This window comes from Sceloporus occidentalis, unplaced genomic scaffold (assembly GCF_023333645.1).
Source record: "Sceloporus occidentalis isolate IW3139 unplaced genomic scaffold, rSceOcc1.0.p SCAF_1, whole genome shotgun sequence".
Classification (NCBI taxonomy): domain Eukaryota; kingdom Metazoa; phylum Chordata; class Lepidosauria; order Squamata; family Phrynosomatidae; genus Sceloporus; species Sceloporus occidentalis.
The window spans coordinates 269,918,811-269,933,339 of NW_028316981.1; the positions used below are offsets into that span (position 1 = coordinate 269,918,811).

At 47.6% G+C, this 14,529-nt stretch overlaps 1 long non-coding RNA gene across 3 annotated transcripts in view; it reads right to left on the minus strand.

Annotated features, from left to right (window-relative positions):
* The window catches only part of LOC149323858 (uncharacterized), a 49,950-nt gene that overhangs the window by 24,590 nt on the left and 10,831 nt on the right, over positions 1-14,529 (minus strand). For 2 of the 3 annotated variants that reach the window (XR_016277543.1, XR_016277539.1), the window contains 2 exons: positions 11,474-11,576; positions 7,885-8,070 (listed from right to left, as the gene is read on the minus strand). This is a non-coding gene — a long non-coding RNA (uncharacterized LOC149323858). Of the gene's footprint in view, positions 1-7,884; positions 8,071-11,473; positions 11,577-14,529 lie in introns of those variants that run through there. The other variant, XR_016277541.1, reaches the window with a different exon arrangement.

The window sequence follows — 14,529 nt, forward strand, 5'->3', positions numbered from 1 at the left end:
TTCCCACTTTAACTACCAAGGTTACATCCCATGGAAACTCAGGGTTTGTAGTTTTGTGAGTCACTAGAGCAATCTGGCTGAGAATTATTCCGAAGGCTCTTCCCTAAACTACCAATTCCATGACTCCACAGAAGCATGGCAGTTGAGTGGAATAATACAGCTATAGCTGATATAGTGTGAAGAGACTCCTAATGTCCATCAGATCTGGTTGACTGCAGGTCCCAGCCTCCCTGGGTCCAGGTCGCCTTGGTGTACTGGCTATCCGACCTTGTGAAAATCCCTCCCGTTCTCAGCAGGGTGTCCTCTGGGCTTTACCTTTGTAGTAAGGGTTCCCTCTGCCTTACTCTCGGGGAAGCAGACTACTGAACTTGATGAAGATAAGTCCATCCATTTGGGGGACGGGGAGGGGGGAGCCATGCTTTTAACCTTTGTAATTTTTTATGTGATTTTATGCTGTGCTTAGCTGATTTTAATTGTTTTAAATTTTATTGTAATTTTTTTTAAATGTTTTTATCTGTGAGCCGCCTTGGGTATCTTCTAAGGGAGAAAGGCGGCATACAAATGAAATAAGTAAATAAAATAAATAAGCGCAATGCACGGGTCTGTCTGGCTTCTCCGCCTAAGTTCCTCCTCAGTTCCCCCAAACTTTCCTGTACTCCTCCATCTTCATTCCCCTCGCCCCTTCTTCCAAAACTTGAAGTGAACTGCCTCCGCGGGTGATGGACTCCCCTCCTTTGGACGTTTTGAAACTCAGATTGGATGGCCATCCCTCAGGACCTTAAAACGAATCTATCTTGGGGTCTTCATGGCAAGAAAGAGGTTTCACCTTGCTTTCCCCTGAGGCTGAGAGAGTGTGACTTGCCCAAGGTGGGCTTCATGGCTGAGCATCCTGGACTCCTGAGTCATAGACCAAGGCCATGCTGAGAACAGTTGTATGGTTCTGTCGATGCGCAAAATTATAAAATGCAGCGAGGGTTGTTTGCTTTCCCTTTCTTAAAAAGGCTGGGTGACTCGGAGGGTGGAGGAAGAAGTTGGGGGGGCCATCTCTCAGGAGTACTTTAGCTGCGTAGCCCCGCATGGCGAGAACATGGAACAATGGCCTTTGGGGACCCTTCCAGTTTTACCACCCTGTGATTTAGCAGCTAAACCCCTTTACTGGTGGGATCGTCCCTTAAGGCTGGGCTCCTAAACAGACTCGGCAAGGGCTCAAATCCACCGAGAAGAGCCTCACAGTCGGTTCTTCCTGCTGAGGAGGCCTTCAGTAGCTCTCTCCCGACTTTTTCAGCATCCTTCTGGGTGCCAGTTGGGACTAGTCTGTCTAGAAGTCCTACCTGGGTGTGGGCGGGGGGGGGGGGGACAAAAAAACAAGCACAGCCGATTTCTGATCGCTTCGCTTAGCCATCTTTTCATCCTCTCTCTCGGAGGGCGGGGGGAGGAAAAGCTCTAGTTTATTAAAAACAAATCGTCTCTACACCCGTTTACTTTGATTTTTCCAGGCGCATCATTCCAGATATTTGGTCTCACGGGTGTTTTCTATTATCGGGCAGCGCATAGCTATTGCTTATCACCTTGGGATGCCACCATGTTTTTGTGTACCGCTCAATACAGCCTGGGGTTGTGAGGGAGAGAAAGAGGAAGGAAGGAAGGAAGTCGAAGGAAACGAAGGAAAGGGGAGAAGAACAGTCAAACACTGCGAATTAAAAATAGTTGTGGGGGGATATTGAGCATCTTTTGTTAAGGAGCATGAAATGCCTGGAGGTCAGCCACCAGTTTCAGGTTTCAAACAAGGGTGATCAGGCTGGGAGTTGTGTTCGGTGTGTCTGAGAGAACATGTGTGTACGTGTGAAAGAGGGAGAAAGAGAAAGCACTTGAAGGTTTTCTCTTCTCCCGAGCTGATCTTTGTTTTTTAGCTTTTCTTCCCTCGCTCAGTCTTCTTTCCCCTCTTCAGTCTTCTCACTTGGACAGGTTTTAAAAAGGCGACTGTGTGAGTCGAGAAGAGAAGCTGTGGCTTTACACAGTTGGGAAAAGAAGCAGGGCTGAAGTAGTCTCGAACCGGATTAGTTCCGCAGTGTGGATCCAGCCCTCGTCCAGGAAAATGTAAGGCCTGATATCAGTCTCCGATCCCACCAAAATTAGGTGAGAAACTCGTCCTTCTGCCAAACACAAGTAGAAATAATAATACTGGCCCAAACTCAGCGCTTTCCGAAGCCCCATTGGTTTCAGTGGAGGAATTGTCAAGACCGTGAAGAGACTTATAAAGAGTTGAAAGTGTGTGATATTTATTGAATCGTGTTCAGAAGAAGAAGAAGAAGAAGAAGAAGTTGTCCTACGGACCCACCTTTTCTAGACAGAATCGTGTGAAATTGCCTTCCCTCGCAGCCTCTTTCTGAATCCAGCAATATAGATTCTGTCTAGAAAAAGTGAGTCCGTAGGACAACCAACAACTTCAATAACTACTATCTCTGAATATATATATTCAGGTTTACAAATTCTAGGCTCCTTTGTCTGGGAATCATCCCGGAAATTTTCTTCCAAGGCAAAGGATCGGGACTGTCCGGTCCCATGGAAGAAAACCCCATGGATTTCAATGCCAATACGTCCATCTTCTAGAGTTGCGCCACAAGCCGCCATCCTATATTCTCCCTTTATTCAGAAGTGAGAGCTGGGGGTTTATTCCTGAGGAGCGAATTCCAGGCTGATTATTATTATTATTATTATTCGTTGTTTTTTTTTAAATCCCCGACGTTTTACGCTTCCTTTGAACTTCCAAAGATGCTTCGCGAAATTACAGGGCTGTGTTTGTGGACCTATGAAGGAAGATGTATGCAAATATATAAGCTCCCCCAGCAGGGCTTTAAACCCGGCTAACCAAGCGAAATCCCATGCAGGTAAGAAGTCTAAAAGAGAGCTGGGCTGAAGAAGTCTTAACCACTGTAAGAACGGGAGTAAGAGGATCAAGAAGATCCCCTGCTCCTGCCTTGACGAGCACCCGCTCCTTAAACCGATTTGTATCCTGCAGCCCTCGGCGTATCTACCTGGTAGTAAGACCTACTGGTTTCAGTCCTGCTTAATTGGCCATCAAGGCCCATTGAGCTGCATCCGCACTGTAGAAATAATCTGCTTTGGGACCCTTTTAATTGCCATGGCTCCATGCGATGGAATCCTGGGAAGTGGAGTTGGTTGTGGCACCGGTTGGTTGCGGTTGGTTGTGCCACAACCAACTCCACTTCCCAGAATTCCATCGCATGGAGCCATGACAGTTAAAAAGGTCTCAAACTGGATTATTTTTACCGTGCTGATGCAGCCAAAAAGGATCTAATTACAGAAGTGTGTCTGTCTGGCTACATTCCCTGTCTACTCCTTAACAGGATCCCGGTTTTTCTCCCCTCAGTGGAGTCCATCCGACTTACTTCGGACTGGAAAAGTATTAACATTGATTGCTCCTGATGTATCAGGTTTTTGCAGATTTCTTCCTCAGTAGATTGCTCCAACGCCTCCCTCTGCTCAGTTTATCAAAATGCCATTCGTATGGCCTACAAATCAATGCTAATGAGAGGTAGGTCTCTTTTTGGAGGCTGCAGGATCTCCTTCTCTGGACCTCAGGGGAAGAAAGTTTCTTCCATGTTGAAGAGCGTTACGCAGCTTTGCTTTTATGGCCTCTCTTTTGCTGGGGCTTCGTGTTGCATGTCTGCGTTTGGCCACTAGAGGTCACTCTCCCCTCACAGTCCCCTGAAGCCCTCCGCCGCCTTTCCCCTCTTAACTCAAATTAGCACCGGATTAATTAACGCCGGAGTCTATCAAGCGACGTTCCTGAGCATCACTGGAAAGGCCGGGTTTGTGTAGAACAAAGGGGGGGAGGGGGAGAAAAAGCACACACACACACTTAAGTTCCCAGTGCCACCAAACAAACCCTCCGCCAGCCTTCACACAACACGGGAGAGGAGCGTCTGAATTGGCAAGGTACAGTTCTTAGCCTTCTTCCTTAACTTGGGGGGGATTTGCTTGTATTTGAACTCTCTTCTCTTCTCCCTGGGAGGAAGGGGACATGTAAATCAGAAGATGAGAAAGTGAGGGGGAAGGGTAAATGGGAGACTGAGTATTTCCCTTGCACCAGAATATTTTCAGTGAAAAAGAAGAAAGAGAAAGCCACACACTGTCTAGGCTTGGACACTTGATGCAAAGGGACTGAGGTCTCCGTGTCTCGACCTCAATCCAGCCTCTTGGGGAAAAAAGAAACAAAAAACCCTAGAGCTAGCTTCCTTGGAGGCCTCAGCAGCCGCTTTCTAGGCCTCCAGTGGGCTTGCTTCGAGTCTGGGAACTCTAATAAGTGACAAGGCCTCTGGTTTACATTTCGAGTCCTCTTGGTTTGCTGGTTGGTCGAATTTAAAAGTCATAGGAGATGCCTGCCCCAAGGTGATCCTCGTGTTTGTGTGCCCCTTTACAAAAATAAGTAAATAAATAAATAAAATACAACACCCAGAAACATAGGAGTAGTGTATTGAAATGCACGTTGGACGATTTCCCTGAAGCTGACCAGATATCGCCCCAGTATATTTTGGAGAGTAATCCCTGGAAAGAGGTAGACTGTGGAGGACCATCTCGGAGCTGGACCTCGTTCCAATCCCCTGCAAGAAGCAGAAAGGGAAGGAGGCTGTCTATGTATTTGAGGGTGCTCATGTCTTCCCACTTCTGGAGGAGCCCCGGACAGCGAGGACAGAAAGACCCGAGGTCCTCCTTTTCCAGGACGTGTCCTCCATTTCAACCTCCTTCCCAGGAGGAATCCCATAAACCTCCTCCATCTTGAGCAGCACTAAGGGGCATGCATTTTATCTTTCCGGGAGCGTTTTTGAGTTTTCCTTTGGTCATGTCCTTCCTGTTTCTGGAACGTCCTACATTTTGTCTCTTCCTTCTCCTTTACGGAGAGGATATCTGGCCATCCTTCCTGAAGACCTGGAGAGGGACCCTTTCTTTTCAGGCCTTTCGGAAACGGTTGGACTTGTCTGGTCGGGCTCCCTCAAGCCTTCGCCATGGGTCCAGATTCCCCGCACTCTTAGGCAGGGTGACCAGAGGTCCTCCTTTTCCAAGACATGTCCTCCATCCCCACCTTGGGTCCAGGAAGAATTCAAAAAAGTCCCCCCGTTTTTTAGCAGGACCAAGAAGCAGGCACTGGCATTATTAAGAATGTCGCTTCGATGGAGGTGTCCTCCTTTTTTCCCCCTGGCCTGTCCTACATTTTGCGGGGACAACATCTAGTCGCCCTGCTCTTCAGAAGCGAGGCTGGGTTTTCTTCTCCTTGGAAAGGGAGGCGCTCTTCTTTCTCCTCGACTCCTCTCGGGTCCGCTGGAAGGGGGCTTCCCAGAGACCCCTGGAGGCCTTCCCTTCGGCGGCCAGATCGGCTGGAGAGGCAGCCCTGCAGCCGGAGGCTATTAAATGGAAATCCATCAGGGCGGGGGAGAGAGGTCAAGGGCTGGTCGCTCGTCACTTCACCCCGTTTCCAGAGGGCACCAAAGGCATCCGGAGGGCAGCAGGTCGCCTCGCCGTCCCTAGGGCTTTGAGGATGGCCAAAAAAAGGTCCAAGGTCAAAATGTCAGCTTGTAGCCTCCCCGCGCTCTCTTTCGTTCCAGTCTGGCTTTGGTTTTGTCTTCCTTGGGAAACTAAAGGGGCTTAGGGCTGGGTTTGCACTTGGAGGGGAAACCGGCAGGCATCTCCAGGAAGGGATCCTGTATAGATCCGCGATGCAACCGTACTGCAGAACTAATCCGGGTTGAGCCCACTTTAACTGGCATGGCTCCAGGCTATGACCATTCCCAGAATGCCAGTTAAAGTAGGCTCAAACCGGATCCTTTCTTTCCGAAACCCAAAGGCGAACCTATCAAGAGGTTTCCCACATCACTCTTCGCACCATATAGTTCGCATAAATCACAATGATCCACCTTTCGAATGGCAACAGACCCTGTTTTCTTCTGGGCTCGGACCTGCGCGGCCCTGTCTTTGGGAAGAAAAAATCCGAAAGTGACCCAGGCCCACCGGAGAAGCCTTGCTCTTGGTCTCCCGTGCCTCCAAGTCGTTTCCGACTTCTGCCGGCCTTAAGGGGACCACCCGACCATGGGGTTTTCTAGGCAGGTTTCTTCCTCCTCTGAGGCTGAGAGAGTGTGACTTGCCCAAGGTCACCTGGGAGAGAACCCTCCATCCCCACCAAAGAGATTTCCTCGCTAGGATTGAGGTTTTACTGGATCTCAGGTGATGTAGTCTAAAGACACTTTCTTTCAGTTAGTCTCAAAGGTGCTACAATATCTTCCTACAACATAGTGTTCTCAGTAGTAGCTGCTCCCGGCTCCATTCTTCTCCCTTCCAGCCCCCTACTTTGGGCCTTCAGGCAACCAGAAACCCCACACACCACCCAACTCCTCTTTGCCCCCCCCCCCAGATAAGGTAGATCAAAAGTCTTTCCTTCTCTTGACACTGGAGTGACTGGATCCTGCACGTTCTTGGATCAAGGCCAGGCTGGCTTTCGGGACTGGGAGTGACCCGAATCCTGTTTTAAGACGTTTGTTGTGCCTTCCAGTCGTTTCCCACTCACAGCGACCCTAAGGCGGACCTATCACAGGGTTCTATTGGCCAGATTTGATCCCAGTGGGTCTGTCTTTGCCTTCCTCTGAGGTTGAGAGAGGGCGACTTGCCCAGGGGTCACCCAATGGATTTCCGTGGCAGAGCCAGGATTCAAACCCAGGTCTCCTGGAGTCCTGGTCCAAAATTACTAGGCCATGCAGAGGAGGAGAAAGAGAGAAGGAGGGAGGGACGGAGGGACCGAAATGAAAGGTGACCCAGCAAGCAGGCGGAACGTTTGAAGGATGGGAAATAAAGCTAATGTGTCATTTCCTTTTAAAAATAGGGGGTTTAAAGGTCCCAAACACACTGCAGAAATATTCCGGTTTGAGACCGCTTTAAGTGCCTTGGCTCAATGCTATGGAGTTCTGGGAATTGTAGTTTGTGGTGAGCTCTGCTCCGCTCTGGGGCCAACCACAAACTACAATTCCCAGAACTCCATAGCATTGAGCCAAGGCACTTAAAGCGGTCTCAGACCGGATTATTTCTGCAGTGTGGAGGCAGCTATTGTCTTAAAACCAGCCGGAGTCTGCTTAACTGGTTTATGCACCGAAGCCCAAAACATAAGACACAGTCTTTAGCCAAAGATAGTGGGGAATGCGAAACTGTGAATGAAAATGTGAATACTCCCAAAATCGTCGAGGGCACCCAGTTCCAGACTAAGAAGACACACTCCCTTTGTTAGGTTCTTAACCACCTTTTGGTAAAAGGGCACCATTTTCGACGAAAGTAAGTGTCAATTGTAAGAGATCCTGAGACTTGGGATGGAGGGGGGAGGGAATGAGGAACAACCATCACGTGGAAGCTTTGCGCAAATCAAGATGGAAATCAAAGGAGCGAAAGTTATACTCCGACCTCTCTGTCTCTAACTCTCTGTAGCCCAAATCTATGCAAATCTAGGCATTTGCAGTCGGGAGATTATCTCACTTAAGACTCTTAGCAGTTAGTGTGGCTAGGATGGCAGCTTTCGCCTTAACAAGAAAGTAAAACCAATGGAAACTAACACCAATGGTGAGCAATGGTCGATTGGTTTATTCATAAATTGTCTGCTCATTGTTTTTGAAGCAGCATTTTCCTGAAGGCATGCATATGGAGATAAGCGCCCCTTTTAAAAAAGAAAGTGATCTCAAGAAGCTGCTGTTGCAAATACAGGGATGGTGCACTTAAACAGAAACGGAGAAGGAGATACTAATTAATAAAACTAGCCCTCCTCTCTTTCTCTCTCTCTCTCTCTCTATATATGTGTGTGTGTGTGTGTGTGTGTGTGTGTGTGTATATTCCAAAGACATTCTGCTCATTCCGGTTCTGAACTCGCAGAAATCTTGCCGTTCCTCCTGATAAGACGCAGCGTCCAGACGAGCTGCTTTGAAAGCGCTCCACTTCTCCTCGGAGATCAGCCAATCTCCCACTGAAAGCAACTGGGCTTGAAAACACGGCTTTTACGCTTCATCGAGTCCAGCATTGCTACAGTTGAAAAGGAAGCGGGGAGAGACCCTTTCAAGGAAAGTTGTGAAATATAATCTGTTAAACAACGGGGCGCATTGCAAGGCCAACCTTCCTCTGTTCAAATCCCTTTGGGAAGCAAGGAGAAGAATGGGAGCCATTTGGGGTGTTGTTGTTGTTGTGGCTAAGTTTTGCGTAGGGCCCCTTAATTTCGGAGGGGTTCGCCCAAGAGAAATTCCTACTAGTGTGTCCTATTCTGGTTTTCCTTTTGAAAGCCATTTTTAAAGTCCTTACTTCTTTATTTTACTCATTTCAAACACCATCATCATCATCATCAATTATTTATTTATTTATTTATTATGGTATTTGTGCCATAATCGTAGAAGGGGCTCCTTGAGGTATTGTCTGTTCAGTCCTATAACCTGTATTTCAGAGGAAGGTGATGGCGAACCAGCTCTGAGTATCCCTTGCCTAAGAAAACTCAATGAAACCCATGGGGTAGCTTAAAATGCACATGCACCAACACTCACACACACAAGTCCGTCAACCCTCACTCAACTATATTAAAGGAAGGTAATAGTGTATAGTGTGGCCGTCTCATGCTCATTTTCCTGTTCCAGTGATAACAACTCTGGTTAACATGGCTGATGCCTAAGAAGCTTACTTGGAAGTGGGTTGAACTGAATCCAGTCCGAAGTGTCTCCACCTGGGAGCATGTTGTTGTTGTTGTTGTTGTTGTTGTTGTTGTTGTGTGCCTTCGAGTCATTTCTGACTTTTGGCGACTCTAAGGGGTTTTCTTGGCAGAATTGGTTCAAAGGGGGTTTGCCTTTGCCTTCCTCTGAGGCTGAGAGAGTGTGACTTGCCCAAGGTCACCCAGTGGGTTTCTATGGCTGAGCTGGGATTCGAACCCAGGTTTCCAGAGTCATAGTCCAACACTCAAACCATTAGCTCACACTGGCTCTGCACTGAAGAACTAATCAATGCACTTTGACACCACTTTAAGAGCCAGGGCTCCATCCTGCAAAATCCTGGGATCTGTAGTTTTGTTTGTAAAACTACAAATCCCAGGGTTCCATAGGGTAGCGCTACAGCACGTAAGGTGGTGTCAAACTGCATTATTTGTACAGTGTAGAGGCACCCTTTGACATCCCTCCTTAAGTCGTTTGTGGAGATAGGTGTAGGCTGCAAGCAGCATTGTAGCAATGCTGTTTTGGAGGAGCAAATTCTGAGGATTCTGGAAGTGCTGCTAGAAATACAGTTCAGGAATCGTCTCCAACAAAATAAGTCCCCACTGAGTTCAGTGAGACTTTATTTCCCCTTAATGGGTATAGGATTACGGTTTAAGGAACCTGAGGGCTGAAATCCTATAAAAGTTCCATCGTATCCATGCTTTTCCGAGAATCAGGCTAATTGAACTCAGTGGACCTTACATCTGAGCTGAGGTTGCATTTAGGATTGCACTAGAAACCAGGAACAGATAAAAGTAATGGGTTTTTGGTCCATTTGGGTTTATTGGATGCCCCCAAAAGAGTGACTGCTAATTCTTTACACAAAGACCCATTGGTCTGAAGTAAACAGGCAAGTCGCACCCGAACTTCTGACTTTCCCTGTTGAATTCAAGGGTGCTGTTCCCTTATGGTACTTTTGGCAGTTGACCATAGAAGTTTATACTGGGCAAAATGGTTTATAATGGGAACTCGAGGAGGAGGAGGAGGAGGAAAAGAAAGAAAGAAAGAAAGAAAGAAAGAAAGAAAGAAAGAATTGATTGAAGCTAGTAGTTCTGGCAACTGCGGAATACATCCCAATGAAACACCACGCATTTGATGGTCCACAGTATGAAGTCAGCTAGTTTAGTCATTTGGCAGTTTTATGGACAATAGATGGGAAAAAAATTACTCTGCTAGTCTGCCCGGGTTTGACTTATAACGGGCGAAGTTTTACACGATTCCGATTACGGCACATTATAAAAAACAATATGCAGAGGATAGTTCTCTAGAAGTGGTGGTTGTTTTTAGTCACAGCATTTAACGTCTCCGAGTTGATATTTGTTTTAATTTAGTAAAAAATCTGGCCCTTCAAACGTAATTTAAACGATGTCCCTGTTTGGTATTGACATAAAAACTTTAAATTATGAAAATCATGTTTAAGTGGTCATTATTGTGGATAATATATCGTTACTATATATATATATATATATATATATATATATAATGAAATGCGATGTAGAGAGATCTTGTCGCACCTTTGAGACTCACTGAAAGAAAGAAGTTGGCAGCAAGAGCATGCATTTGCATCTGAGGAAGTAGACTGAAGTCTACAAAAACTCATGTTGCCAACTTCTTTCTTTCACTTAGTCTCAAAGGTGCTACAAGATTTCTCTACAATATTATTATTATTAGTATTATTATTATTATATCCCAATGTATCTGAGGAAGTAGATTTTAGTCTACGAAAGCTCATGCTGCCAACTTCTTTCTTTCAGTGAGTCTCAAGAACTCTCTACATACTGATTCTACAGACTAACACGGCTATATGTTTCAATAATTAAATACGGTTTGCATTAAGCCCAGTCTGTTATACTGAGCCCTGACCACGTCATACAGAAGACTACATGAGGCAGAGCATGAGGCAACCATCCACTGGGCAGTTCTCCTGCTCATCCCCTTATTGCAAGGAATAGGACTAGAGCAAAAGAGCTTCCCAGTGGATTTTAGCCTGACTCATTTTCAGCCCCTGTCCTTCCTTTTCCTTTAATTCCTTGAAGCCTATAGAAATGAATGGGAGCAACAGACTCTCCTAAGGAATGTAAGCCCTGGAGGTGATCCTCAACTGGGCTTCTGTACATGTCCAAAGATCCAACTAGTCCAGAAACATGTTTGCCATCCCGGCCAGTCAAATCCATCTGGGAATCCCATAAAACCGGGCATCCAGGCAAAGGCCCTCTGCTCAGGGTGGCCAGAGGCCCTCCATTTCAACCTTCTTGTCCAGGAGGAGTTCCCAAATGTCCTCCATCTCCAGCACGACTAAGAACCCTGCGTTTCTATGCAGAGGAGTGTTGCTAGCTTTCATTTGCTCCTGATGTTTCTCGAAGGCCCTACGTTTTGCGGTGCCTTGGCCTCCTTTTTGCGGTGAGAATATCTGGTGTGTGTGTGTGTGAGAGAGAGAGAGAGAGAGAGTGAATAAAATGGCTGTGTGGCCATTTTAAGCAGTAGCCTGTGGCATTCCTGCAAAACTCAGCTGCGTCCAAGGGAAGACCCTGGTCGCCCACAACAGCAAAAATTGGCAGCGAAAGCAACAATCTGGATACCAGTCCTCTTCAAGGCCATAAAGCTCTTTTGGGAAAAAAAAGGACGGGAGAGGAAGTGTGTGTGTGTGTGTGTGTGTGTGTGTGTGTGTGTGTGTAGGGGGGTGACAACCCTTTTACCTCTTTACAAGACTTTCAGAACGTGCCGAAATCCGTCGCTTTTCAGGAGGTCCTTCTGGCTCGATGGAGGACTGCGGCTTCCCAAACAAGGCTGAGATCCCCCCTGCAACACAGGATTAAATCCAGAAGGATCGGATTAGGGGGTCCGTCTGTGTTTGGGGTCCCCGGGGAAGGAGAACATGCCCATCCCCAACCTGCGTACCTTACTTGAAAGGAGGTCCCACTGAAACGGAAGAATTTCCGCCCATAACATCGAGGACTAGAACCTTATACCTCTTGCCTTAGATTGGACTTTGCTCTCGTCTCCAGCTCTAAACTTTGGGCCAAACAGACAGGCCAAACGAAGCTGCTTCGGGTCTCTTTGGAGGTATGTTCCTTAAATGATACATGTATCCTAAGAGGCCAGAAGCAGCACCAAAGCCATGCTCCAGCTCTAAAGACTGCAGGCAGCTTTGACGCAACTTCTGGCCTCTTAAGATGTGTGTCTCATTTAAAGAGCATACCTCCAAAGAGACCGAAGCAGCTTTATTTTGGCCTGTCTGTTGGGGCTCTTGGATTACTTGGAAGGAAGGACCCACTGAAAGTACTCCAGTTTTCTTCTGAGATTCTGGCTGGATTTGCCCTGCAGAAACGATCCAGGTTGAACCTCACTCGTACTGCTACGGCTCAAGGCTATGGAATTCTGGGAAGTGTAGTTTGTTGCGGCACCTTTGGTGTTGCCACCGACACCGCTTTAACTGATCTGGCTCAATGCTAGATAATTCGGGGGATTGTACTTTGGCAGAGTCATTTAGCCTACTCTGTCGAAGATGCCACAACGAACTACAAATCCCAGGATTACATAGCATCGAGCCAGGGTGGTTAAACTGGTGTCAAACTCGGGTTACTTCTGCAGTGTGGATGCAGCTCCAACGAGTTGCAGGGGTGCATTCCCTCGGTCAAAGTCGCACAGTAGACCCACTCTTTGGGAGGAAAATTGGCTGAATAATACGGTTTACTTCCGAACAAAAACCCGCGCGATCAGGCCTCGCCTCTTTCCCTTTGAAGCTACGGAATTTAACACGCGATTAATTCGGGCCGTCTGAGTGAGTGTGACAAGAACGCGGAGGGGTTAGGAGAAAGCACTATACATAAAGAATAGATTGAATAGATATAACAAATGATATCGCCTCGCTGTTCCCGGAGATCACAAGCAAGGACTTCGGTCGGAGGGAAGTGCCCAGCACACCTTTGTTATTAGTGGCCTTTGTTCAGCTATTCTGCTTGAGGCTGCGCTCTGGTGCCACAACCAACGATCATTCCCAGCATTCCATAGCATGGAACCAGGGCAGTTAAAGTGCTCTCAGACAGGATTATTTCTGCAGTGCGGATGCTTAGGACTTGAGAGAGAATGTCCTTTTAGGATTTCCTAACTCATCCCTAGAAAAACGAGACCTTATAAGGCCGCAGTGCGAATCGCGTTTACCTGAAGGTAAAACCCACTGAAAACCACACCTGCCTTTCTCCCTCGTTCACACACACGCCGCGTACACGTGTCAAGGCAAAAACGCCTTGTCATCCCTCCCGTCCTGCCCGTGTTTCCACTCTCTCAATTTAGGCAGGGAAAGGACTCTGCTTACATAACTTCAGGCCAGCCTCAATCTCTCGCTCTCTCGCTCTCTCGGACTCAGCGCTCCAATTAAATTACGATCCTCCCAGAGAAAGAGAGAGAGAGAGAGAATAGGATTATCCCGATACATCGGATCTTGTGTCCAACTGGGGACAGATTGTGGGCAGTGTAACCGTTACTGTAGAAAGACTCCTTTCGAGCCTGGTTAAGGCGCGTGCACGTGTTTGCGGGTATGCGCGCGCGCGCAAATATTGTTATCCCTATTAATCTTGCAGCTCACGCGGAGGGGGGGGGGGGGGAAGGCAATTCTCGTGTCTGCAGCAGCTGGCCAAACTCTCATGCCTGCTTTCTAGAGGTACGTGCGAATGCCCGTTGAAAGAGCTGGAATCTGGGCATGCAAGGGAGCCTAAGGAAGCAAGGCCGGCCCTTCCTAAATCAAGGCTCTCCTCGGTCGTAGTCTTTGATTTCAAACCAGAGGTCCTGTGGTGGTCTCTCTGGGATTTGGCCCGACTTTATCTGACTTGCCCAGAATTCCATAGCATTGAGTTAAAGTGCTCTCAAACCGGATTACTCTTTCAGGGTAGACAGTTTAGGAGCGTAAAGGATGCCCGCGAAGGCATTGCTTCCTTCCCATTCAGACGATCCTCTCTACACGCTTTTCCTCTTCCAAGGCCGTTCCCGGTCACCAGGTTTACTTCAGGAAAGCCCTCCTCGCCTTTTAGACGCTTTTGCGTTCAGTTTCTTTCCCTCAGGAAGGAAGGGCTGAGTAGTTTCAAGACTCACCAAATCTCCCTGAGATCCCTCTATAGGTACTACTGGAGTAGCTAACCCGGGTCTAAGAGAGAGAGGAAGAGACCAGAGGCGTCTAAGGCAAGAAGAACACCCTCCTTTTCTGGCCGCCGTCGGAAACTACGGATTCGGAAAGCTGGAGTAGCTTTTGAAGTCTGGAACGAAAATTGTAGTCAAGTTAGTGAGTAAAGGAAGAGCGGGGCTAAGAACAGCCGTAAAAGGAGTGAGTCCAGACAGTACTGTGTTTTCCTCGCGTTTCTGCTTACAAACAGGTTATGAGCTCGTCGGAATAATGCTATCACTAAAGAATCCCGAGAAGAGAAAGCCCGTTTATGGCTAGTTTGGTCGCCTAAACGGCTGTTGGGAAAACGCCTTAAACTGAGCCTCAAATTTAATTTCACTGCACTGTAGGATTAGCAGTAAATTTGCCCGCCAAATTCATTGGCTGGAGGGAATGGTGAGGAACCTGAGGGAATGAAACACCCCAGTCCAGGCAAGGCGCTGAGGTGGCAAGGAGTCATTCTTGGTTGGTCTTTATGCCTATAATAGGATTTTATATGGTGACTTGAGGTTGGACTGCGACTCGAGAGACCTGGGTTCGAATCCCGGCTCGGCCCTGAAACTCACTGGGCGACCCAGGTCTCTCAGCCTCAGAGGG